At 44.1% G+C, this 26,925-nt stretch overlaps 1 protein-coding gene across 2 annotated transcripts in view; it reads right to left on the minus strand.

Moving 5' to 3' along the window:
* Positions 1 to 26,925, minus strand: part of LOC117194005 (la-related protein Larp4B-like) — a 177,098-nt gene that overhangs the window by 130,187 nt on the left and 19,986 nt on the right. The window contains exon 1 of one of the 2 annotated variants that reach the window (XM_033398641.1): positions 17,621 to 18,362. The exons of the other annotated variant lie outside the window; for it this stretch is intronic. The gene's annotated coding sequence lies outside the window, so the exon portion shown is untranslated. Of the gene's footprint in view, positions 1 to 17,620; positions 18,363 to 26,925 lie in introns of those variants that run through there. 2 annotated transcript variants of the gene reach the window in all.

Consider the following 26,925-nt stretch of genomic DNA (forward strand, 5'->3'; position numbering starts at 1 on the left):
CTCGCGAAGACGAACCACCAAGCGCATTCGACACAACAATCCTCCCCGAGAACGCCGACCACACTTGCGACCCAGGAATCGACGACCCACCCGAGGACGATTCGGAACGAATCTCCGACCCATGGCCTCCCGACATCGCGCCGAAAATACGGAAATTCCTAGACGAGGAACTGCCAACACTCGCAGGCATCCGAGGGACGACGGATCTGACGGAACACACCATCTTCATGAGGGACAACCGACCCATAAAACAACGGTACTACCCGAAAAATCCAGCCATGCGGCGGATCATCGATGAACAGGTCGACCAACTGATAGCTGAGGACCTAATCGAACCATCCCGGAGCCACCACAGCGCGCCAATCGTCCTGGTCCGCAAAAAGGACGGGAGATGACGCATGTGTGTAGATTATCGGCAGCTAAACGAGCCTTCCATCCCGGACGCGTACCCGCTACCCAGGATCAACTACATACTAGAGCGACTCCGAAATGCCCACTTCATCACAACCCTAGACCTGAAAAACGGGTATTGGCAGATACCAATGGCCCGCGACAGCCGGGAAGCCACGGCATTCACGATACCCGGCCGAGGATTATACCAATGGAAAGTAATGCCTTTCGGTTTACACTCCGCGGGAGCCACGTTTCAACGGACCCTCGACGCCGTTATCGGCGCAGACATGGAACCATTCGCGTTCGCATATCTCGACGACATCGTCATCGTCGGGAAAAGCTTCCAGGAACACCTGAACAACGTGAAAGAAGTTTTCCCACGACTGCGGAAGGCAAACCTACGGGTCAACACGGACAAGTGTGCCTTCTTCCAAGGCCGGATAAAATACCTGGGCCACATGATCGGCGAAGAAGGTATCCACACGGACCCCGATAAAAATCGCAGCCGTAAAGGATCTGAGGCCACCGACCAACCTGAAGGAGCTACGACAATGCGTAGGCATGGCCGGGTGGTACCGCAGATTTGTTCCAAACTTTGCCACCGTAGTCCAACCAATGTCACTGCTGCTGAAGAAAGGGAAAGCATGGACATGGGGTCAAGAACAACAAGACGCCTTCGACGAGCTGAAAACACTGCTCACCACCGCACCGGTACTCGCCTGCCCAGACTTTAACGTCAAATTTTCCCTGCAGACGGACGCAAGAAACCTTGGAGTAGGCGCGGTCCTCACCCAAGAGATCGAAGGGAAAGAGCGGGTCATCGCATACGTCAGTCGACGCCTCAACAAGGCAGAAGAAAACTACTCGGCCACCGACAAGGAATGCCCCGCCGTCATCTGGGCGATCCGAAAACTGCGATGCTATCTCGAAGGCTACCGATTCGACGTCATAACCGACCATCTCGCACTAAAGTGGCTGAATACCCTCGAGAGCCCTTACGGTAGAGTAGCAAGATGGGCGCTCGAACTACAGCAATACCATTACGACGTGCACTATCGGGCCGGCAACCAGAACGTAGTCGCAGACGCACTGTCAAGACAACCACTGGAGACCCTCTCCCGCATTGAGGAAGATGACACACCATGCACCTGGCTTAAACAAAGGATCCAACAAGTCCAAGACGAACCCCAGAAGTACCCAGACTACACGTACGAAAATGGGCAGCTATACCGCTATCTAGGACACGGAGCCGACGACGACATACCGTGGAAACTATGCGTGCCCAAAAACGGCCGGACGAGAGTACTCCGCGAATGCCACGACGAACCAACGGCAGGACACCTTGGCGACCGAAAAACAATCCTGAGGACAACACAACGATACTACTGGCCAGGACTACACAGAGACGTGCGACGGTACGTGCAGCGCTGCGTAAGCTGTCAGAAGTTCAAAACCACGCAGCGCAAGGCCGTGGGCAGGATGCTCACACGAGTCCGAAGAACCCACCGACCTACTCGAGAATGCTGACATCCACGAAGAAAGCAACGAGACCTCAACCCGGCGCCCCAACCACGGCGCCACTGAGTCAGCGAAACCTGGGGCACCCGGCCAAAAGACAGCACCGGCATAAAAATGAGGCCGATGGCACAATACCGCCGAGAATGCAAGCGCAGCGAACCGCGCGACCACCAATTCATCGAACAGCGCTGACGCCAGCGAAAGAGGTAACGTAACGCTCACGACCACGCGCCCCACAAACCCGCTGACAAAGCGAAGAGAACGCGGAAACCCCAACGCAGACCACAGAAGAAACCACAAGAGCCCGACCCGCGAGTCCTCGTAACTCTCGCCGGGGAAGAAAGGGGAGGGTGTAACGAACCTAAAAGGTTTCGATACAATCCGTCCACCGACCTATAATGAGCGCCCCCTCCGCAAACAACCAACGATCAACACGCGCCAACTCTAGAACGTTGACCAAAGACATCAGGTCACACGAGCTTTCCCCCACTTCAGGCCAAGCCATCGGCCAAGTGCGGTCTTCCGGGTTCATCAACTGCGGAAAGATGACGCCGCGAAAATCTGCGACGATCACCAAGAACGGCAAAGTGCACACCGACGCGGAAGTGCATTTGTCAAACCCGCCGACCCAGCAATACGGGCCTATAAAAAGACGGCGACGAGAACCAAAGAGCGACTTACGCAGAAACCCGGCTCAGAGTACGGACGCGGTACCTGAGCAACTTACGCAGAGAACCGGCCCGGAGTACAAACGCGGTACCCGGAACTCACCAGAAGACATCGGCGCCCAATTAAAATAAGTTCATTTAAACCGCTAAGAAATACAATAAAGTGTCAAATTATCAAAGTAAAAACACCCGATTGCGTAAGTTCACTCCGATTAGCCGAGGACCGACGTCGCCCCGCCCCGAGTCCGCACAGTCGTTTCGTATACACGACGAGCGACGCCCATTCTAGCCCCGATCCACCTCTCTACGACAGGCCGCCCCCTGACGCCGCCCTTAAGTTTCCATCACATTTCTACAAATTTCTTGTGGATTGACCCCTGGACGGGACTGAGCTTAATTCTTTGGACGTTGACATGCAATGACTGCATCTTTCAAGAGGCGATGCAGTTACTGCACCGTCAAGTGGCCCGTGTGACACCAGCAGAAGGCTGTTACGCGCGGATCCCAGGCAAAACGCAGCCCTCCTCCCGCCCAACCGACCGAGGGGCGCTGCCGCATGACGCGCGGTGCGTAGCCGAACCAAACGCGAACATGCAAGAAAGATAGCTATTAGACTAACGTTCGAGGAAAATTAGTACTAAACTTACTAAGAAACTAAGCATGCAATCAAAGTACAAATACAAATACCACTACAGTTACTAATTAATAGAAAGGTGTGTAAGGATTAATAATTTAATAAGAGGAAGAGAATTAGCGGTGGATATAATATGGTAGAGGGAATTATAATCCGAGCATAAGACCCTAAACGGTTCATGCAAGGAATAATTCGATCTACAAAGTGGAAGGAACAACGGTATAAATTTTCTAGTCAGTCTAATAGGAATCGTGAAGTTTATGCGGCTCAACAGATCAGGGCTGTCTATGTCACCCCTGATCAAGTTGTGCATAAATATCACACCAAGCATTTTTCTACGGTTAACTAAGGATGGGAGGTTTACTAATAGTAGTCTACTAGAGTAAGATGGGAGTCTTACACCCGCATCCCAGTTAAGGCCCCGCAGAGCAAAGAGTAAAAAGTTTTTCTGTACTGATTCTATACGGTCCTGGTGTACTTTGTACTGAGGGCACCATACACAGGAGCCGTATTCTAAGATCGGACGAACAAGCGAGGTATAGAGAGTCTTTGTTATATAGGGGTCGTCAAATTCCTTTGACCCCCTCTTTATAAACCCAAGCACGCCCATGGCCTTATTTACCATGGTAGAAATGTTTTCGGAAAACTTTAACTTACCTCAGCCTGAAATAGGTACATCACAATAGTCTTTGAGCACTAGGCGCTGAAGGGGACGGACAGACGGACGGACGGACAGACGGACAGACAGACATGGCTCAATCGACTCGGCTATTGATGCTGATCAAGAATATATATACTTTATGGGGTCGGAAACGATTCCTTCTGGACGTTACACACATCCACTTTTACCACAAATCTAATATACCCCAATACTCATTTTGAGTATCGGGTATAAAAACAGTTGTATATATCACTGTCCAAAGATACATTTGTTATGTACAAATGTGCACAGTTATGCTAATAGGCCCGCGCGCACGCTTCAGACTTCGATATGAGACCCCAGACAGTTGCGGATCGGGGGCGCAAAACACTGTGATACGATGTATAAAGTACATATCGGCGCTTCTTTAACTTTGTAAATATTTTTATTTACTTCTGGCCCCACAATGTATGAAAATTATCATTCAATGACCCAGGAAGGTATTCATGGGGCTATAAACCTGGGGTACATTAAACTGGTTCTATTTAATGATTGCAATAGTTCGATAAAAGCAGATTTAACAGCTGATAAATGTTACACTTGGCTTGTTTCCCAGAGGGCAATGCCGGCTAGCTGTCGACCCCAGGGCTGGGTAGTTCCCCTTGCCCACCAAATGTAGACAAAAAAGGAGACATACTACTTCTCGGGACATCAAAACTAACAACAACCTAAAGACAAAGAAAATCATAAAGAGACGGCTATCAAGTGGGTGAAGCTTGGGTGTTATCACTTCGCGCGCCCGCCCTACCTGTGACCAAACACAACGTTCATTTTGGCCACCCTCTGCTGGAACGGTAACGGCTGGCATAATCCATGGCTTACGCCACGCGTCCTCCCTGTATTTTAAATTTACGGCATCAGGCTTCAGTATATATCCAAGCTTTAATAATTATAAATTGACAATTTCATCTTTCTCATTAATAAATAGCTATACTCAAAATTATCACTAACCAAAAAGAAACACCAAAACGTTCGACACAAAGGCAAACAAGGAAATAACTGCTGAAATTTCGTTCAATCAACAGGGATACCCTCACCCATACGTAATGGAATATGTGTAGATGAGTGGATCCAGTTTTACGGGAGTTAATTTAACTCGGGCCCCTACGGAGACTTCACCTACCAAGAGCTCTTGTTAAGGGTCCCCGGGACATAAACAATAAACAATATTTGTCCACAAATCGCTCGACCATATACGGTGGACTGATGGGACCCCCGCGTCACCCACTAAGGGTTAATCTTCTTCAATGGCCAAGATTTTACGTTAAACGGTTTACTCTACTACTAAATGCTACTAACATTTAATGTGGAACGGTGTTTGGAGTGCGGATTATGTTTTTTTCCCTTTAAGTTCAAACGACGCGGGCGATCGCTGGCCGTGGCCGGTCAGCCCTAAATTTATGTAGGTCCGTGTATACGTGTGCGCGCGTGTGTGTGTGAATAGGGTTTCGGGTTTTTACGTGGTGAATGAGACCAAACGTGTGGCACGCACTGGAAGGCGATGCAACGATCGTGCGGTGTGGCTAGAATTGCCCTGGCAGCTAAATCGTCCTCTTTCACCCTCCCCCTTCACACGTCCCGCGCTACTTGGCTCACACACGCGCAACTGGAACGAACTCACTCAGGTTCCGTTGGACAGTCTTCTTCTCTGCAGTCGACCTTCTGGCCCGGTTCTGGTGGCTATATTCCTTGCCGGATGTGAGTAAAATTTTCTGCATTACAACCTATTTTCTCGCCCGCCTTTTCTGTACTCACTTCAAACTTTCTGTTTTAAGCACAAAATTTCAAATTTCGACGTTACTCTTCCGTCCACGCTCCACGATTTCCATAATCCAATCCACGTTTTCTAATATTTGCACTCCTATTTATCCCCTTTTTCCCTTACTAATACATATAACTTATCCTATTCTATTACTTATATCCCCAGTACGACTCCAGCTCCCCCCGATGTCCCCATACACCATCGAGCCTCCCTGGACTTCCGCTAGATGGCGCGTCGCCCTCAGCCCTGGCCACCTGGCCACCTATACACCACCACGAGTATGTCGTCAGTCCCAGGAGGGACAACATACGCGTGGGCATGCCCACCGGATTCCGGAACACTATTGAGCACACGCCGGCGTGCCCTGCATTCTTCTGCCGCGCCCAACGTAGGCCACACCCACACCTCACTAAATTCTCAGGTCTTTGGCGTGGTACACTCCTATGGGACGGCCGTTAAGGTCCTCCAGGTCCGTTCTCTCCTACTGGATTCACTACCCGGCATCGGATAAATTTGCGCGCGAACTTGGCATTAAAGCCTTTTCCGAAGTCACTAAGGACAAAATTTCGGCGGAATACCTCTTGTCCCGGCCTCGCGTAAAACACCCGAGCTCGCTGGTTGTACCTTACCCTTCTACGCTCGTATGCCTTATGTAAACTAGCGCGAATCCGCTCTTGGATGAGTTGTCGCTTGTCCTGACCCTCCAGCAGCGATATGTCATGCTCGCCGATTGACCGCAGTCGCTTTGCCAGCTTGTAGCATGACCCATGCAAATACATTTGCTGCCCGAAGACTGCAAAGAATGGTGTTACGCCTGTCGCCTCGTGAACCGAGTTCCTAATAGCCAGTTCTATCTCCGGCAGATGCACATCCCAGTCCCGGTGATCGTCTTCCAGATACGCCCGAATTGCGCTGAGTACTGTGCGATTCACGCGTTCGGCTGCGTTACTCTGCGGAGAATACACTGGCGTCCTCATATGAGTGACTCCGAATGCATCGGTCATCTCCTTAAAAGTTTTCGAGACGAACTGAGCCCCATTGTCCGAGTGAATCATCTCCGGCACTCCAAACTTGTAAAACACCTCGTCAACGAGGAATCTTACAACTTCCTTTGCTGTGGCCTTGGTCATGGTCTTTAGGAATGTGAACTTAGAGAACTGGTCAACTACAATAAATATCCACGCCTGACCGTTCTTTGACCGCGGATATTTGCCCAAAAAATCAATATAAAGTTTTTGGAACGGGCGCTCAATGACCACTTCTTGCCCTATCCCGACCTGCATCCGATAATTCGGCGCTTTCGACTCCTTGCACACGGTGCACCGTCGGATATAATCCCGCACCTCTATCGCCATGTTCGGCCAGTAAAACTGCCTACGCAATAAGTGCAAGGTTTTCGCGATTCCTCCGTGCGCTGTCTTGTCTATCAACGCGGCCGTCAGCGAACTCGGAACCCACAATTTCAAGACGGCGCCCACCAGTTGATCATCCAATCGTTCTAAGCGCATGCGCTTGAATATCATGCTGTCAACAATCTGGAGATCAGGTAAGCGGTCTTGGTTCTCTGTTATTTCCTTCCTTAACTCCTGATATTCTCCAGATTCAAACTCCACCGTTTCAAAACCCAGGATACTACTCGGATCCACTTCCAGCTCTTCAATACTGCGCGACAATGTATCTGCCACTACATTGTCCGCTCCTTTCCGGTGTTCTATGCCGAAATCGAAGGCCTGCAGTTGAAGGGACCAACGAGCTAAGCGACCATCCAGGTTCTTCATGGTCATGAGCCATTTGAGACTGGCGTGGTCAGTTATGACTGTAAACGGCATAAGCTCTACGTACGGACGGAACTTAAGGATCGCCATGAGGGCTGCCAGACACTCCTTCTCTGTCACCGAGTAGTTTTTTTGGAGGCAATTCAGTTTGGCAGAGAAAAACGCTATGGGCTTCTCGTTCTGCTCGTCATCCCGTTGGAAGAGTACGGCTCCTACCCCATAATGTGAGGCGTCGCACTGTATGTAGAAGTGCCGCTTGAAATCCGCGTGTACCAGGACTGGTGCCGAGGTGAGTGCAGCTTTAAGCTCCCCCATGGCTCGTTTTGCCTCCTCCGTCAATTTAAACTTTCCATTTCCCTACTTTTTCAGGGCGTCTGTGAGCGGACCGGCCATCTCAGCATAGTTTTTCATAATGCGCCGGTACCAGCCCGCAGTTCCCAGGAAACTACGCAATTCTCGAACAGATCGCGGCTCTGGAATGCGCAAAATGGCCGACACACGATCCGGATCCATCTTCAGCGCTCCTCCTCCCACTATAAATCCCAGGTATTTAATGTTTTTATAGCAAAAATGAGATTTGCTCAGCCCTATCGTTAAATTTGCTTCTCGTAGACGCTCGGCAACCTGTCGCAGAATCTTCACTTGCGTTTAGAAGTCCTCAGCTATAATCAGCAAGTCGTCGAGATACGCATAGACGTTTGAGCGCATCTCAACCGGAATCACCTTATCGACCAGTCTACATAGGCGTTGTGCGGCGTTGCAGAGCGCAAATGACATCATACGGAACTGGTACAGAGGCCGTCCCGGCACCGTGAACGCCGTATATGGTCGACTCTGCTCGTCTAGCTCGATTTGCCAAAAAGCGAATTTTAAGTCGGCGCTGGAGATATATATCGTCTGATCGAGACGCGACAAAATCCCCTCGATGCTAGGAAGTGGGTAAGCGTCCTTGATGGTTACTTTGTTGAGCTTTCGGGCATCGAGACAGAAACGATTTTTGCCCGGCCTTCGCACCACGGTGGTACGGTTGCTCCATGGACTATCACTGTACTCGATGACTCCCAAAGCCAACATTTTGTAAACCTCACCACACACCACTTCCTGAATCGCTGGCGACAGCGGGTAATGTCGATCCTTCACAGGCTTGGCCTTCTCCACCAACTGGATTTTGTGAGTCTCTCTCGACGTCCTCCCCAGGCCTACGGCTTCGAAAGTCAGAAACTCTGCCTTCACCTGATCCAAGGCTGTCTTTTGCTCTTCTGACAACTCCCATTCTTCCTGCACTATCTCCTTCTCCGGGCCTTCCACATAGTGAGCGACTTGATCAGCCAGCACTTCTTCCACTAATCTGTGAGATGCCCCTACCTGACCTTCTCCCATCACCTCAGGAGCCAATGAGAATACCCGCCAAAAGTCTCCCCCCAAGTAAATTTCCTGTTCCAAGAAAGGGCATACGAAAAACGTTAATCTTTTTACCTCTCCCTTGTATTTCACCGGTAATTCTACTCGGCCAACGATTGCGCGATCTTCCCCATTCGCTACCTACACTATATTCTATTTCTGGTTTCTAAATAATTTCGTAAGCGCTCTTCATATAAGTTCCTTAACATAGCATGCAATTTACGTCTATCTAATTCATTTTTATTTTCTTCTACTTTCTCTGCGCAGGCCCCTTCTGTGAGCGTGATTCGCCTGCTTGGATCGCACCCCTCTTCACGTTGTCCGCGCAATTCGGACAGGTTGGACAATATGCATCGGGCTTTCCACACCTGTAGCAGAAAATTCGCCTCTCCAATGCCATACAGTCCCTAAAGCCATGATCGGTCTGCCCGCAGTTCCAGCAAATCAACTTCTGTGGAACACGCTGTGTCACTTGCGCTTCCTCAATGACCTCTGCCTCTTCATCGCCAATCGACCAATCCTGCGCGACCTCGCTGACGTTCGCATTCGCCCCGCGACCATAGTATGTGGCTTTGGGTGCTCCTCGCCACGAAGATCGAGCCTTCCTCTTCAGATGTGCCTCTATTTCCATTCCATTATCCCGCAGTTGGTCTAAGGAATAAACCCGTAAGCCGTAGACGAAACTCGTTATCTCATCTGTGAGTGCCTTTTTGACGATTTTTACCACCTTCTTTTCAGGTGGTGGCATCTCCAACCTCGACGCGAGCTTTCTCATGACATGGAAAAAGACTTCCACCCTCTCGTTTGACCGCTGCATTCTTTCTCGCAGTTCTCTCAAGCGGTCGAACTCGGACGCCGTGCCTCGGAGTTCCTGCCAAAAACCACCGCCATGATCACGGATGTACTGCCAGCACCATTCCCGCGCGTTTCCTGTAACCAGGTGATGAAATCCCTTTAGAACTTCATCCCACGGACAGCGGCATTGGGCTTGTAGGAATTCAATTCGGAACACAAAATCCTCGACTGTCATTTTGTTGCTGTCTCCGTCGAACGTCACGTCCCAGTTTTCGACTCGGCCCCACCGTGGCCAAGATCTATAACCCGGGGGATTTGGATGCGGATCTTCTCGAGGAATCCCACCAGCTCTCCTACCCTCGCCACGACCCTGACCCGAGTGTCTGAGTGCTATCGGGTTTCGCCAATTTCGTGCTTGATGCCCACCCCGTTGATGCTGCTCACTGGATGCGGTCGGTCCTACTCCTGAAGACGGTTCCGGACCAATACCACCTCGCCCCGAGCGAGCCAAAAATGGTTTTGGTGGCGGAATCGGCGCATCAGTCGTGCTAGACGGCTTCCTTTTCGGGATTGCTCCTCGATACTCCTGCTCGTGGTGAACCTCCTCCCGCTGCGGTTCCTTCTGCTGCTGCAGCTGTCTAACCGGCTGGAGTACCTCGTTGAGTTGGTGCATCATCTCGATAAACCCCTTACGCAACTCCTCCTGCAACACCCGACTAATCGAGTCAGTGTTCGCTGCCCTGTGTGTCGCATGAGCCTGGGCCAACGATACGTTGACTGCTGGTGCCAGTTCGGAAGCAAGCGTGGGTGTAGGATCGGACATTGGCCATTCTTCTGACCTGGCCTGGACCGGTGTTCTTGGCAACCCACCCACAGCTCCAAGTTCCTCCCGATCTTGATCAAACATAATATATATAAATAAAGAAATAAATACCCAAAGAAATAACTAGTAAGAATAAATAACACCACGCTTCGGACCAATAAATACTCCGATAAATAAATAAATAAATACCGATATAAATATTGCGCCAACTAGCGCCGCTAACGAGATATATGCAATTAAATATTTGAATAAATAAATAAATAATTACATACATGTATATTCGATCGACACCTAAGACACTCAAACTTCAAACACATTCAACACAACACAAAACCTAACAACAAAAATTCCTAACAGTTCTTCTTCTTCTTACAAGATTCATTAAGAGGGGGACGCGTGACTAGCCGGGACCAGTAACCGCTCCAGTTTCTGCGCTCCACTTGACAGTCGTCCTACGGATATCCTACAATTACGAACACCACCTTTGTGTGGCCTGTCATCTACTCTAGTCATCGCTCTAAGCGATGGCTGATAAACGAGAAGCCTCACGGTGCATGAGCTCACTTTGCTTGTGATTTGTTCCTGTCATCCATCATACCGATCTGCCATGACAACAGATGCATCGCGGGTTGTCTTTACGACTCCCGGGCCACCTACTCCTCACCACCTCTCGGCAGACAGACAACAGGTCCAAAAACACGAAAGCGGCTTTGTTTTAAACAAGCATGTGCGAAACTACAATGAACATTTACCTACATGACTTACTCTAACTTATTCCAATATCACATTCCATCACAGATTTATTCCATATCACAGTCCACCAGGCAATGTGTCCGTCGCAAACACCCTGTCCATTTTTTTTGGTTGAACGGCAGTGACTTACGTTCACTTGCGACATCGAATAGCGACAAAATGTTCAACTGTAATTCGTAAGTCCCTATCACATATTTTATATTTCCGTTAACTGCCTCCGTCTATTCATCCATCAATCACCCCGCGCCATTAAGGACCAGCTTTACGCTCACCTTAAGCCTGCAGCAGCGACTTCTGCCGGGACAGCTAAACTGCACTTCGCGAGCTGTCGTCTTCTCCATAAAATTTATTATTTTTTTTCATTCCCCGCATCTGCCTTTACCAGCCCGAGTGACATTTGTTGTAATACCAACAACCTGCGTCAGTCCAGATGCATGCGAATTCGAAAATAAATTGGGCGCCATTTGTTACACTTGGCTTGTTTCCCAGAGGGCAATGCCGGCTAGCTGTCGACCCCAGGGCTGGGTAGTTCCCCTTGCCCGCCAAATGTAGACAAAAAAGGAGACATACTACTTCTCGGGACATCAAAACTAACAACAACCTAAAGACAAAGAAAATCATAAACAGACGGCTATCAAGTGGGTGAAGCTTGGGTGTGACCAAACACAACGTTCATTTTGGCCACCCTCTGCTGGAACGGTAACGGCTGGCCTAATCCATGGCTTACGCCACGCGTCCTCCCTCTATTTTAAATTTACGGCATCAGGCTTCAGTATATATCCAAGCTTTAATAATTATAAATTGACAATTTCATCTTTCTCATTAATAAATAGCTATACTCAAAATTATCACTAACCAAAAAGAAACACCAAAACATTCGACACAAAGGCAAACAAGGAAATAACTGCTGAAATTTCGTTCAATCAACAGGGATACCCTCACCCATACGTAATGGAATATGTGTAGATGAGTGGATCCAGTTTTACGGGAGTTAATTTAACTCGGGCCCCTACGGAGACTTCACCTACCAAGAGCTCTTCTTAAGGGTCCCCGGGACATAAATGTAAAGGACAGTGTATCAAGCAGTTAGCACTATCCCATCTAAATTAACATTTGAACTTAAGATACCATCGATAAGACCTAACCGATATAACCAGACTTAACCGATGTTTAAAAGACCTAACCGATAAGGGGTTATCGATACGGGAGTGGGTTGTTGGAAGTAGAAGCAGAAAGTTGAACAAAAAGTCGGAAGAACAGACTCATTAATTGCACATCTTAAATCATACACTTTGTACTCTTTTTCGAAAAACACTATTAATAAACGATACATTATTATTAATCTTACATTTGGGGGCCCGTCCGCGTCGAATACAGAGCTCGGAGTGTGTGAAAAAGAAAAACAGAAGAAAGCAGAAGCTGATGCAAGAAGAGGATTGTTGAAAAGTTGTTAAAGTTGTTGTTTTTAGCTACATAAAGTTGTAAAGTTGTTGTTGGTGGCTATAAACATTAAGTTGAACAATCCAAATTCTGTGAGCCTAACAGTAGACACGGAGTTTAATAAAAGATCGGTCGTTTAATTCTGTTGGAAAATTGTGAAATTCATTGTCGCGCCGCAGCGTCGCCTTGTCCGTGCGCAGTACGTACACAAGCAGAAAAAACACGCACAGACACGTTGTGTGTGATACACACTTATAAACAGAAAAGACAAGCACTCGTCGGGTACACAGACACAAGTCGAAAAGAGCCGCAAAATGATGCAAACACCGCCGCCGTTGCACTGGAAAGAGAGAGAGAAGGAAGAAGCTGTACCAGGAACGTCGCGCCCGAGTGCAAACGAGATGGAAGATTTAGAAAATGCAGAAAACAATACTGATGACAAGATTGATCAAATGATAAAGTTGCTAAGTTTGAAACTGCTTTGCGATGAGCAACGAGAAATGAAGATCGCTCCAGATAATTTTGCAAAAGTTGTGAGGGATTGTGATGGAAAATCGGTTCCCATAGAAAAATGGTTTAAGATATTCGAAAAAAATGCCGACGCATATGAGCTTACTGAAAAGCAAAAGTATGTGCAGGCCAGAGGAAAAATGACCGGTGCAGCTAAGCTTTTCCTTGAAGCTGAATGCGTGTGCACCTATGAGGAACTCAAGAACGTATTATTGGATGAATTCACATGTAGCTATAACAGTGCAGACATTCATAAGCTGCTGCAAGAAAGAAAGAGGAAGAGTAGTGAGTCGATGCACGAGTACTTGCTGCAGATGAGAAAAATAGCAGCAGTCGGACATGTTGAACACGCGGCTGTTATAAGCCATATTGTGAACGGTCTGGACATAAGAAACGAGTATAAGTATGCCATGTATCGCTGTAAGACCTTCAGGGCCTTGAAAGAAGAGTTCGATATCTATGATCGTTTGAACATATCGGAGAAGAAGGGCAATAACGAACAGCATAAAACGAGTTTCAAGCAGCAAAGTGGGCAAAGCGGTAAAAAAGAATATTGCTATAACTGTGGATCAGGAGAACACAAACGCAAAGACTGCAAAGCCGAAACGAAGTGTTTTAAGTGCAATCAGAATGGTCACATTTCGCGTAACTGTCCTTATGAAGCTGATAAAGTTGATAAAGTTCGCGTCATTTTGGATCGCAGTCGCATGAAAAAAATTCAAATAAACGGCATTGTTGTTGACTGTCTTGTGGATACAGGGTCAGATGTAACCATAATCAAAGAGAGTATGTTGAAGACCATGAAAAACGTTAAACTTTTGAAGTGCACAACTATGTTGCGCGGTCTGGGTCAGATATCAACAAAGCCTGTTGGATACTTTAATGCAGAAGTTACCGTGGATAAGTTGCAGACCACACAGAAGTTTTTAGTAGTCCCCAGTAGCCAGATTGATTTCGACGCACTTTTGGGGCATGATTTCATTAAAAAGTTCCGTTTCGTCGCTGATATGCAAGGATACACGTTTTTGAAGCATGACGCAGATCCTGTGCCAACAGATGAGCATGCTCTTATATATAATGTAACTGAAGAGTCATCCCTTGTAGCTCCTCCGCAATATCGAAAAGACGTTGAACAGATGATAAGAAACAGTTACCAAATGCCCACAGAAGTTGCAAAGCAGTCTCCAATCCAACTGAAGATAGTTCCCGACGGAGTAATCAAGCCGTTTAATCACTCTCCGAGTCGTTTATCAACAGACGAAGCCAGTGCCGTAAAGAAGCAAGTCGAAGAATGGATCGAGCAAGGAATCGTGCGCAAGTCGTCTTCAAATGTAGCGAGCAGAGTTGTCGTCGTGAAGAAAAAAGATGGTACACTTAGAGTTTGCGTAGACTACAGGAAGTTAAACAGCATGGTATTGCTGGACTGCTTCCCAGTCCCGATCATGGAGGAAGTCTTGGAAAAGCTGCAGTCGGCTAAGTGGTTTACCATAATGGACCTTGAAAACGGATTTTTCCATGTGCCTATGGAAGAGCAAAGCAAGTCGTATACGGCCTTCGTCACAAAGGAGGGATTATTCGAGTTTAATAAAGCGCCTTTCGGATTCAAGAACTCGCCAGCTGCGTTCATTCGGTTCGTAAGCTATATTTTTCAAGAATTAATCAACTCTGACATTATGCAGCTTTATATGGACGACATAATTGTTTACGCCGCGTCTCCCGAGGTATGCATGAGGAAGACAAAGTTGGTCCTGGAGACAGCTGCGCAGTTTGGCCTAAAGATCAAATGGAAGAAATGTAGCTTCATGCAGCCACGCATTAGCTTTCTGGGCCATATCATTGAGGACGGGAGAATCTGGCCCGGCAAAGAGAAGACAGCAGCTGTCAGTCGGTTTGCTACGCCCAAAGACATTAAAGCAGCTCAAGCATTTCTGGGACTCACAGCTTTTTCAGAAAGTTCATCCCTGGCTATGCACAAGTTGCCCGGCCGCTCACGAATCTACTCAGGAAGGAAGCAGTTTTCAACATTGGCGAAGCAGAGCAACAATCACTACAAACCTTAAAGAATCTGCTTGTAATCGCACCTGTATTACATTTATACTCACGAGAAGCGCCAACGGAACTCCACACGGATGCATCCAAAGAAGGTTTCGGAGCAGTTTTGTTGCAGCAGTTTGATGGCAATTTCCACCCGATGTACTATTGGAGTAAAAAGACTACACAAGCCGAGTCCAAACGTCACAGTTACTATTTGGAGGTCAAAGCTGCATACCTCGCACTCAAGAAGTTTCGTCACTACCTGTTGGGGATCAAATTTGATCTTGCCACTGACTGTGCGGCGTTATTAATAAGTTTTTCGAAAATTTGGTCTGCTGTCCTTCCGAGCTGTTCTGTTGTTGTTTTTGTTTTTTTTGTTAATTTTGTCATAATCATTGTTTACGTTTTCGCAGTGAATACCATTTTTCCATTGTGAATGACAATTATTCAGAGTTGCATTTGAAAACCATCGGCTAACTATCGCATAGAAACGTGCGGTTTAGGAGCATCCAAAATGGATGGTGGACTAACTGGGAAATTTTCGGAACGGCAAAATCTTACGGACCATCCCCGAAATGGATGGTGGATGGTGGATGGTCGTCAGTGTGAATAGCCTATAACAGCGATAGTGTCGATTGTCGCTTGTCGATTGCTGCTGCTTTGTTTTTTAATCAATCAATGAAAGGTTTTACTGATGTCTCGTTTTGAATAAATAAAACGAATAGTAGAAACAGCCAGAGTCAAAAGAGATTTAGGCCTACAAATTGAATGAAATCTCTTGAAAATGAGATATTCATCGAGCAGGAGACACGCCAATAGATTATGATCGGGAATACATAGTTTATGGGCCTGAAAACCTGTTCGAAATGTCAGGCGAAACAAAAATAGATCCGAAAGCTCATTCTGAATGTAACCTTTTTGGCCCCCGGTAATCTTGTACTTGAAAATATTCCCAAGATCGCAAACACAATGTGCACTTTTTGTTTCAAAGGTTAGAGGAACGTATGACTACAAAAAAAATATGTGCAAGGTTCTGTAGAATTAAGGAATAATGCGAATTTGGGTACTCTACGAAAAATACCAAGTAGCTGAGAGGGATCCCCGTGAAAATGCCGGAAATTGAAGCGCAATCATCCCAGATGAACGGCGCATCATCCCCATGGGGGGGATTTCAAACTTAAAAATTATATTTAAAATCAAATTCCATGAAAGTTCATTAATTACGATGATTCAGTAACAAAACAACACAACCGGCAATCATCCAAACATTTATTTTTACACACACATTTAATTATAGCCTTTATAGACAGCGCCAAACAATTGATTAACAGCGCAGAGAAGGGGCAAGCGGGATCAAGTGGGGTGCTGGCTTTTCTCGGGAGAGTTGAAGTGAATTTATTGCACTTTGGCAGCTCTGGGCTCGGCTCTGATACACAGAGATACAGAAGGAACGATTCGAACGGAGTGCACAAGCACGCGTACAAAACCAATTCAATGTCAACAAGAAAGGAAGGCAGGCGTTCGGCCACCGACGCTATTGATACCCTATTATTTCCAACTCAGCTTCGTAAACGGAACATGTTTCATTCATTAGGCAAACGATTTTTATTTGCCAAAGTCTGGTCAAACATGCCTGCCCACAGAAAAGGGTACTGCAAAAATCAATGGATTTGGGGCTATACAATTTAAACAATTGCTAGAGCCACGCCACTGAAAATTACAACTTGTTAATGTTCAAATTGAACAACAAAGTTTCTGTGCAGTTTATTTTTTGTCTAATTTCGCTGGCTCATCTTTTTGTAGCCAACCCAAAGCGCAGCAACGATTTTAGGCTGGCAGTGCCGTCCATTCCGAGAGAGAGAGAGAGAGAGTCTGTTTTGTTTGGATAAATCTTAAAAGTTGTTCCTTTTTTATTTCCAGCCGTTTCTGTTTTCTCTTTGCCTCACAGGCTGCTGTTAACAGAAATCAATTAACGACTTGGTAGTGGTGTGATGCACAGAAAGCCAAAGCAGAGAAAAATCTTCCGCACAGAAGCAGCCAAGGTACACAGCCTCTCGGGGCAGTGTACATTACCTGCCGCTCTCTCTGCTTACCACCTGCTTCGTATGCCATGGCAGCAACGTGCTAAACGCTGACACAACACAGCTGACTCGTCTCTCTCTCGCTCTCGCGCACCAACACAGCTGGAAATGTACTGGCAGCGGCCATTGAGAAAACAAAACCAAATAAACACAAAAAACGAAGCAAAAAGATAGAAATTTTGCAACGGCTCGAGATTTTGCTGTGCTACCGTCTCTTTTTTTAACAAAAAATAATAATAACAAGCTACCGATGACGACATTTCACCCGTTAACACGATTTCTTCGACTGTTCCCAGAGGAAATGATTACAGAAAAATACACTGGCACTCTTACCTCTCTTTTTACTGTTGTTGCGCGCAAGAGAAAGATGTGTGGCAGAGAGAAAGAGAGCTGCGTCTGCCTCTCCAGGTGCCTGCCTCCGCACTGACTTGACTTTCACAAAAATAAACTCGAAAACAGCAAAAAATATTTATTTTCACTTTGTATCCGCTTCTGCTGTTACTGCTGCTGCTGCACTTTTTCCGCAGAGGAGTCTCACACACAATTTTCACGTGCCCCGGAGGAAAACAGTTTTCTTTTGTATACTATTTATCTGGTCAGTGCCGTTGCTGTTTTGTGGGCCATTGAGCAATTTTTAAAACACTTATACACTCACACTCACGCACTCCACTCACACAGGTACGAGACGCACTCACGTACTTCTGTGCGCTTCTTTTGTTGCTGGGTCTGCACTTTTTCGCTCTCCTTCACAATTTACTTACCTATTTGCACAAACGAACACGGCCCCATTCGTTGCCGTGGTGCGGTGGGGGGGCTGGGGGGGAGAAAAAACAAGGCAACTCTGGCCTGTTTACACGACTTTTGATGTTTTTTGCCCACACCACGACCCGACACGCGGATTTTTCGTTAAAATATATCGTTTGACCCTCAGAAATATACCGATATACCGTGTCACTGTAACAAATGTTGCTGGTGCTTTAAAATGTTCCTCGGCCACATGTTGCAGGAGAGCTTATGTTGTTGAGTGAGGTAAGGTTGGTATGGCATTCTGTTTACGCTGCTGCGTCTGTTTCCTCGTAGTCCATACCAGCCCATATCCCATAACAAGCACAAGACTCATATCTGCGTGCTTACGATTGAGCTTTTATTGGTTTCTCCCGCGATCGATTCAATTACGCTGCGTACGGTCACAGTGATGCTTATCGAATCTTACTTTACAATTTTTGAATGAAATAATTGAATACAGTTGTTCAGTTTCCAAAGCACTTTTGGTGGTAAAGTGATCTTATCGATCAGAAAGCAGCAATGAATATTTATTTGATTTTATTTTGAAAATTATAAGACATTAGGGACTATTTATATGATCGATCAGCCTGAACTGTCTCAAATATTAAGAAATATATAGAAATAGGGAAGATCAATACAATTTTACAAGTGCTACAGAGTATCTACATCCCAGCTACATGGCCCGTGGCGAAACGATGTGCAATTACATTTGACATTCTACATGGATATAAATTTAGCACGCAAAAACCTCAAGCTCATAGATTGGTTTTTATAGAAAGTCTGCAGATATTCAACTATTAATGGCTATATTTGAAAATTCCACATTTCCATTTCACCTGCTTTCGCACGGCTAGAATTTATAAGTATTGCTCTTAATTGTAATCTATAATTTTAAATTAAAACCAAAATAGGGTAGAATATATGTAGTAATATCTGAGCATCACATGAAATGTACATATAGTTAAATATCCGCAACTCGATTTTAAGTTTTTTAAAAAAGACGTTTATTTTACAACTTAAATATCTTTATGTCACAAGATTTAAATGAATTCCCCGACTTGACTTTGGGTCTGCTTGTCTCAAACGGAACTGATCTCTCTGCTGCTGGCTAGTTTCCATGAGCCCTTCGCTTGGAACTCCCGACTCTGGCTTCGGGCGTTGCTTTCCTCGGCTGCATCTTCGTGTCGGTGGTGTACGTGCCTGGATCGATATTTGGGGATGCGTCGGCTTTGATGAAAGGCATCCACTGCTGGCGATCGGTGTTGCATTACATGACGGAGCTAGGAATGTGATACTCCTTGGTTTTATGTCTAGCTTTGATTGGTCCTCATGAGTGGCGTGATTCTAAAGAATCGATTTCTCGAGAGTGGCGTGATTCTAATGTTGATGAAACAATGTGGTCCATTGTTTATATTATGGGGGGCCCTAGCTTGGAGTATGGGAAGAAACAGTTATTGATTCTTGAGTGGGGTCCTGTTACTTGTGTGGATGGGGTGGATGAATTGTACATAAACATAATGTGTATGGGATGTGGGGAATTATGGATATGTCACTCCCCCAACGTTTGTTATTAGCCTGTCCCTAGGCGATTACCCTCGGGTATAGTGACGGGGTGTCAAGTGCGGTGGCTGAGGTTGGTTCCTCTTCTGCTTCTATTATAGGGTTAATACATTTAACCGTGACTCTTTTAGAAGTTTTCTTAAATTTAACAGCTACATAACTTAGTAGTACTAATATAATTATGACAAATGAAATTAGTAGACTTATTTGTAATAGGTTACTATATTTGGTGTATTGCATAATTATTTCATTAGTTTGGACATACGACAGTGGTTTTATTTTAGTTATGTTGTTGTTGACATAAACATTCTGGGCAAAATCTAACATTGTGTTTGATATTGTAAATTCATTAAATTGGATTGAACAGTTGTAGATTTTTATAATGGTATTTTCTTCCGCTATGATTTCTTGGTTTACACAATTCTGGTTTAGCGTTGTTTTTGGAAGATTACATGTGATTAGTATATTGGGTTCAATAAAGTTTATTTGAAAGTTTTGGAATATGGACACATAGTGGGAATTTGCATTAAAATTCCTTTTATACAATTGCCATTGGTTTTCAATCTAGTTTCTTTAACAAATACTTCTTCATTTTTTATGTAGTACTTGTCGTATGTCATATCTGTTAACATGTTATTTAATTCGTCTGGATACGGAACGATTTTATAGATTGGTGCTTTTGTAATGTCTTTGGGAATGTTGGAAATTATTAGAATTTCGTTGGTATCGGATTTTAGCCATGTGGAGGTTTTTATATTTAGTATTTTCTCAGAATTTATTTGTTCCAGGTAGTCTTGTTTTAATAATTTTGGATTAAATATACCGAGCCTAGTTAATTGCATACCTAGTTCTATATCTTCGATATATTCTGTGAAATGTTGTAGATTGAATATCAAAATTTCTATTTGTTGATTCCTGTCTTTTTCTTCATTTAGTTTGTTTATGACGTTTATTCCGCTATTAACTGCATCTATTACCAAATTTAGTTCATTCATTTGAATGCTATGGCTGGCTAAATTTTCTATTTTTTGTTCCAAATCGACTTTATCTTCCTGATCTAGTGTTCCAAAGAGATATTTGTAGGCTGTTCCTACTATATTGATTAGGCCTCTTTTATTTCTTTTGGTTATTTTTAGCCCGTTCATTTCTCTTTGCAATTTGTCTACTAGATATTTTATTTGGATTATGTCCTGGAATTTACTGGCTTGCATTAATAAATTTTGGTATATTTCTTCGGTTTTAGTTACATTAACAGTTAGATCCTCGTATTCGTAATTGATAGGTATGTTAATCGATCCAGTTTTGAATATCATATAACCGTTTTGGGATTTTATAGGATTTATTTCTATGTTTTGGCCCTGTGCCATTACGATGGTAATTATGAGGAAGATGAGGATTTTAATTGTGTTGAAGTTCGCCGATTCCATTAACTTCCTCGGTTTCTCTGGAATTATTATATTTGCTTCTATTAGATTTCTTCTTTTTCTTGAATTTTGATTTATAATGAGTTATTTTCCTACCCCTATTCTTTTCTTCATAATGTTTTTCGTCTACCTGTCTAATTTCGCCCGTCATTTTGAAAGGATTTGTTACCTTAGACTTAACTAGAGGTGATAGTTTATAGCGGGTATCTACTTCATACTCTATGCGGTTTTTATTTAATTGAGTGATTTTATTCACTTTATTTAGTTGGGTGTCATAATCAGGTGAGCCTGCATAAATGAATATATCAGCTGGTGTCCTATTTGTGGTATTATGTTTGGTTTTATGATTATAAGTATAAAGAATTAATTCAAACTTCGTGAATCTATCTTCTGGGTTATCCGCGCTAGATATTATTCTTAATTTTTCATTTAATGTTTTATGAAATCTTTCTACGTCAGATATTCCATTTTTGCTGGAAGTGATCTCTATTTTGACGTTTTCCGCATTCAGCCATGCTTGCAATGCTGTGCACATAAAAGCTGAATATTTATCGGCTTTGATTTCAATTGGTTTGCCCATCTCGTTAAAAACTTTCATGATGGCTCTTTTTGCTTCTAACCTGTCACGACTTTTTACTTCTACAAGAGTGGCAAACTTCGAGTATACGTCAATACATGATAGGAACTGTTGGTTACCAACCATATAGAAATCTATGACGTATTTCTCTCTGATGTTCAGTATTTCCGGTGTAGTTTCGAATGCCAACTTCGTATTTCTATGCTCTGTTTTGGCAATATTACAAGTAGGACATTCGTTTATGATGTTTTGGATTAGTTTTTGATAATCCGGGTAATAGTATTTTCCCCTAAACCAATTGACGGTTTTCTCTACCCCTGGATGGAGTAAGCCTTTATGATTCTTTAATATGGTTTCTTTAAATTCAGCGTAATTCTGAATATCTAGGAGTTTCGTGCTTGATTTAATAGCTTTGGTTATATTGTTAGAATTAATGATTTCTAAATAGGCTTTTTGGAATGGAGGAAAATCTATTTCGTTATGGAAATATAATGCGCTCTTTTTGGTGCATAGATATTCCTTTATTATATCCTTCGCTAAGGTGTTAGTCATTTCCTTATACGTGATCTTGATGATTAGCTTGGGAAAATAACGAATTGTTTCTACCTTATCTTCATTGCCTTTTATTAGCTCAATTTGCCGATTGTAATAGTTAATTGGTCTTTCCATGATAGCAATGTGATTTAGATTGTCGTCCTGTGCGCTATGTACAGTTGCACCAACGCTATTGGAAGCTTCTCCAAGGAGATTTTCATTAATCTTTACCCTTGATAAGGCATCAGCTACATGATTTTCTTTGCCTGGTAGATATTTCATTTTAAAATCAAACTTATTCAGTTTTATTTTCCACCTTTGTAATTTCATTAGTATTCGTCGGTTGTTACCGTGAACATTTTGTCAAAGTCTGGGAACGCAAGGATAGGGTCTGAGGTGATGAGTACTTTTAGTCTCTCAAATGCCTCGACGTACTTTTCTTCCTTGGGGTCTATGACAGCTCCTTTCTTTAGTTTGAGTGTCATGGGTTTTGCTATGTTTGCAAAATTAGGAATGAATTTCCTGTAGAACCCGCACAGACCTAAGAATGACTTTATTTGTTTAGTCGTTTCTGGTATTGGAAATTTGACAATGGCAGAGATTTTGCCTGGATTTGGTACTATTCCTTCAGTAGTGACTACATGACCTAGGAATTCAGTTTCCTTTTTCATGAATTCACATTTATCCATTTGTAGCTTCAAGTTGGCGTCTCTCAACTTTCCAAATACTCTCCTTAGTGACAACAAGTGTTCTTCCAATGAAGTGGAAAATATAATGATGTCATCTAAGTATACAAAGCAATCTTTGAAGACTAACTCTTCTAGCAGATTGTTCATTCATCTTTGGAAGGTAGCTGGGGCAGTGGTTAGCCCAAAGGGCATACGAGTGAACTCGTAATGTCCATGCTTAGTGGAGAATGCAGTTTTGGGGATTGAACTAGGTTCCATGGGTATTTGATGGAAACCTTTTGCTAAATCGATTGTCGTAAAATACTGACATTTACCTAGTTTGTCTAGGATTTCATCCATTCGTGGAGTTGGAAATTTGTCCTTAACTGTTATTTCATTTAGACTTCTATAGTCTACTACCATTCGATAATTTTGCTTTCCTGAAGCATCTATCTTCTTCGGAATCATAGATATGGGCGAGCAGTAAGGAGAATTCGACTTTCGAATTATTCCCTACCTGATCATATCTTTGATTTGCTGGTTTACCTCCTGATCATGTATCTGGGCATATTTGTATGGTCGTCTGTAGACCGGGTCTTCATGTTGAGTTTTGATCTCGTGCTTGATTGTACTTGTGAAAGTCAAATTGTCACCTTCTCTGTACTGCACATCCTTAAACTCATATAAGACCTTCTTTAACTCTTCCCTCTCTTCGTCGTTTAAGTGTTCCAATCTTAATTGATTACATTCCCTTAATTCACTGTCTAGAGCGGAAGTATTGATCTCCCTCTGGAGATGGGTCAAGGCACTTAGGTGCGATCTTCTCTTCTTTTGTAGAGGGATCAGTGCACTTCTGTGCGGTCTTGCCGGCTTCAATAGCTTCTCCACTATGAATGATTGGGTACGACCTAGCTCCTAGTGTTACAGTGTAATTTCTGTAATCGCTGACGGCTTTACTTGCCATCAAGTATTCTCTTCCTAATAAAATATCATAATTTTCGGAAAAGTTATGTATGTAGAACTTTTGTTCGGACGGACATGTTTTGTTCGCATTCCTCATTATACTCTTAGTTAAACGGAGAGGTCCATTGATGGTATGGACCGTAAGGTTATCGTCTTTTATCTCGGAATCTGTATTATTTTCTTTCATGATGTTGATCGATGATCCCGAGTCAGCGATACACCCTAATATTCTTTTATTAATGGTAATGTTTATATAGGGTCCTCCTCGGTTTCTTCCGAGGCGGCTTGATGAAAATTTACGTCCATCTTCGTTTGGCCACTCTGGCTCTCCCTCCCTCTTTTAGTAGGTTGGTTGGGTCCACTCCCACTAGCTTGGTTTTGAGATATTTGCTGATTGAATGGATTCTGAGCCCTACCTTGATTCAAGGAATTTTTGAACTCATTGTATAATCCAGGATTTTGGTAATTTTTATTTTGATTTGTTCGATTAGTCTGACCTGTTCCAGATGAACTCTGAGTTTGATTGTGATAGTTAGTAGAATTATAATTTGGATAATAGTTTCCAACATTCTTTCGATTTGATTGAGACGATTTCGATTCATCTTTATTTGTACCTGAATCTGTTGTACTAGCTTCGTACAATCCTTCTTCTTGTGCTGCCTTCTTAAGATTAGACAATGTGGTAATATCTTTTCTTGCTAAGGTCATGAACATTCTGTCAGGAAGTTTTCGACTAATGACATCTTTAATTGTGTTGTTCAAAGCGTTTTTATACCCGATACTCAAAATGAGTATTGGGGTATATTAGATTTGTCGTAAAAGTGGATGTGTGTAACGTCCAGAAGGAATCGTTACCGACCCCATAAAGTATATATATTCTTGATCAGCATCAATAGCCGAGTCGATTGAGCCCTGTCTGTCTGTCCGTCTGTCCGTCCGTCCGTCCGTCCGTCCGTCCGTCCGTCCGTCCGTCCCCTTCAGCGCCTAGTGCTCAAAGACTATAAGAGCTAGAGCAACGATGTATTGGATCCAGACTTCTGTGATATGTCACTGCTACAAAAATATTTCAAAACTTCGCCCCCCCCACTTCCGCCCCCACAAAGGACGAAAATCTGTGGCATCCACATTTTTAAAGATACGATAAAACCAAAAACGCAGAATCGGTGAGGATGACCATATCTTCTACAGTGCAAAATCTGAACCAGATCGTATAATGATTATAGCCAGAATCAAGAAAACAATTTCATTCTTTCTCGCTCTGTCTCTCTCTAGCACACAGGTTTCATGGTCGGTTTTGTCAATTGCAAAATATGAGTTCAAGGATCTCAGAACCTATAAGAGCCAGAGCAACCAAATTTGGTATCCACACTCCTGTGATATCGGACCTTGACCGTTTCGTGTCCAAATTTCGCCAAACCCCCTTCCGCCCCCGCAAAGGACGAAAATCTGGGGCATCCACAAATCTCAGAGACTATTAAGGCTAGAGTAACCAAATTTGATATCCGCACTTCAGTTAGATCTCACTATAAAACGTATATCTCAGAACATCGCCCCACCCCCTTCCGCCCCCACAAAAGACGAAAATCTGTTGCATCCACAATATTGCACATTCGAGAAAACTAAAAACGCAGAATCAGAGATAATGACCATATCTATCAGATTGCTGAATCTGGATCAGATCGGATCATTATTGTAGCCAAAAGCAAGAAATCAATTTTCAGTGGCTACGCAGCGCCCGACGTCACGCTCAGACTGATTTTCTGTCTCTCTCGCACGCACTCTTTGTCGTGTCGTTTAATACTAGCGGCGTCTGCCGGAGGAGAGTTATACTGACTTCGTATCGGGTATAACCGTAGAGTTGCGGTGTCCGCAGCAACTCACAACGTTCCCCCTCGTTATAAATGACATTATTTTCTGGTATGTTTTCTAAGTTTAGCTTATTGTTTATTAATAATGCTTTTATCTCTAATTCTTCTAGTTACGAAGACTGCCGTTGAATCTGGTGGTGTATAGTTGTCGTAAGAGTTCTTCATATGGTGTGTGATTTTTGAACTCGTTGATCAGCGCCGTCTTCAGTTCGAGCCACGTGTTGGGTTGTATCATTTGCGATATGCGTTGTGCCTCTCCTGACAGTTGGATCTCGGTCGCTCCAAATAGGATCCTTTGTTGGCGAAGATCTTCAGTTGGATATAATCCGCATACATATTCGATTCGTTTGATAAATGAGCTTAGCTGTCCAGATGAACCGTCATAGGCAGGTATTTGTCTGATCGACAGCAGTGCCTGGTTCAAGTGGATTTCGCTCAATGATGGTGGTGGTAACGCCATGTTGTTGGTGTTGATTGGGTTTTGTTTTGTTTTCAGTAGTTTTTAACTTTATTTTGGTTCACTTGTAAGTTTTTTGATTTTGTATTTAGTGTTTCACTGTTCTTGGTGGATCACTATCTCCGCTTACTTCAGTTCACTTAATTTTAGTTTTGCAAATCGTATGTGCTCGTAACACATAGGTTCTTTGGCGGATTTCACAATTTTATTAACGATTCCGGGATTTCGTGATCACCGTAATTAGAAATTACACAAGCTGACCATTACCGAAATATAGGAGTTAATTTTAAACGAAATCCTACCGACTGCGCCAGTTAAATATCCGCAACTCGATTTTAAGTTTTTTAAAAAAGACTTTTATTTTACAACTTAAATATCTTTATGTCACAAGATTTAAATAAATTCCCCGACTTGACTTTGGGTCTGCTTGTCTCAAACGGAACTGATCTCTCTGCTGCTGGCTAGTTTCCATGAGCCCTTCGCTTGGAACTCCCCACCCTGGCTTCGGGCGTTGCTTTCCTCGGCTGCATCTTCGTGTCGGTGGCGTACGTGCCTGGATCGATATTTGGGGATGCGTCGGCTTTGCTGGCGATCGGTGTTGCATTACATGACGGAGCTAGGAATGTGATACTCCTTGGTTTTATGTCTAGCTTTGATTGGTCCTCATGAGTGGCGTGATTCTAAAGAATCGATTTCTCGAGAGTGGCGTGATTCTAATGTTGATGAAACAATGTGGTCCATTGTTTATATTATGGGGGGCCCTAGCTTGGAGTATGGGAAGAAACAGTTATTGATTCTTGA

The sequence above is a fragment of the Drosophila miranda genome (assembly GCF_003369915.1).
Source record: "Drosophila miranda strain MSH22 chromosome Y unlocalized genomic scaffold, D.miranda_PacBio2.1 Contig_Y2_pilon, whole genome shotgun sequence".
Classification (NCBI taxonomy): domain Eukaryota; kingdom Metazoa; phylum Arthropoda; class Insecta; order Diptera; family Drosophilidae; genus Drosophila; species Drosophila miranda.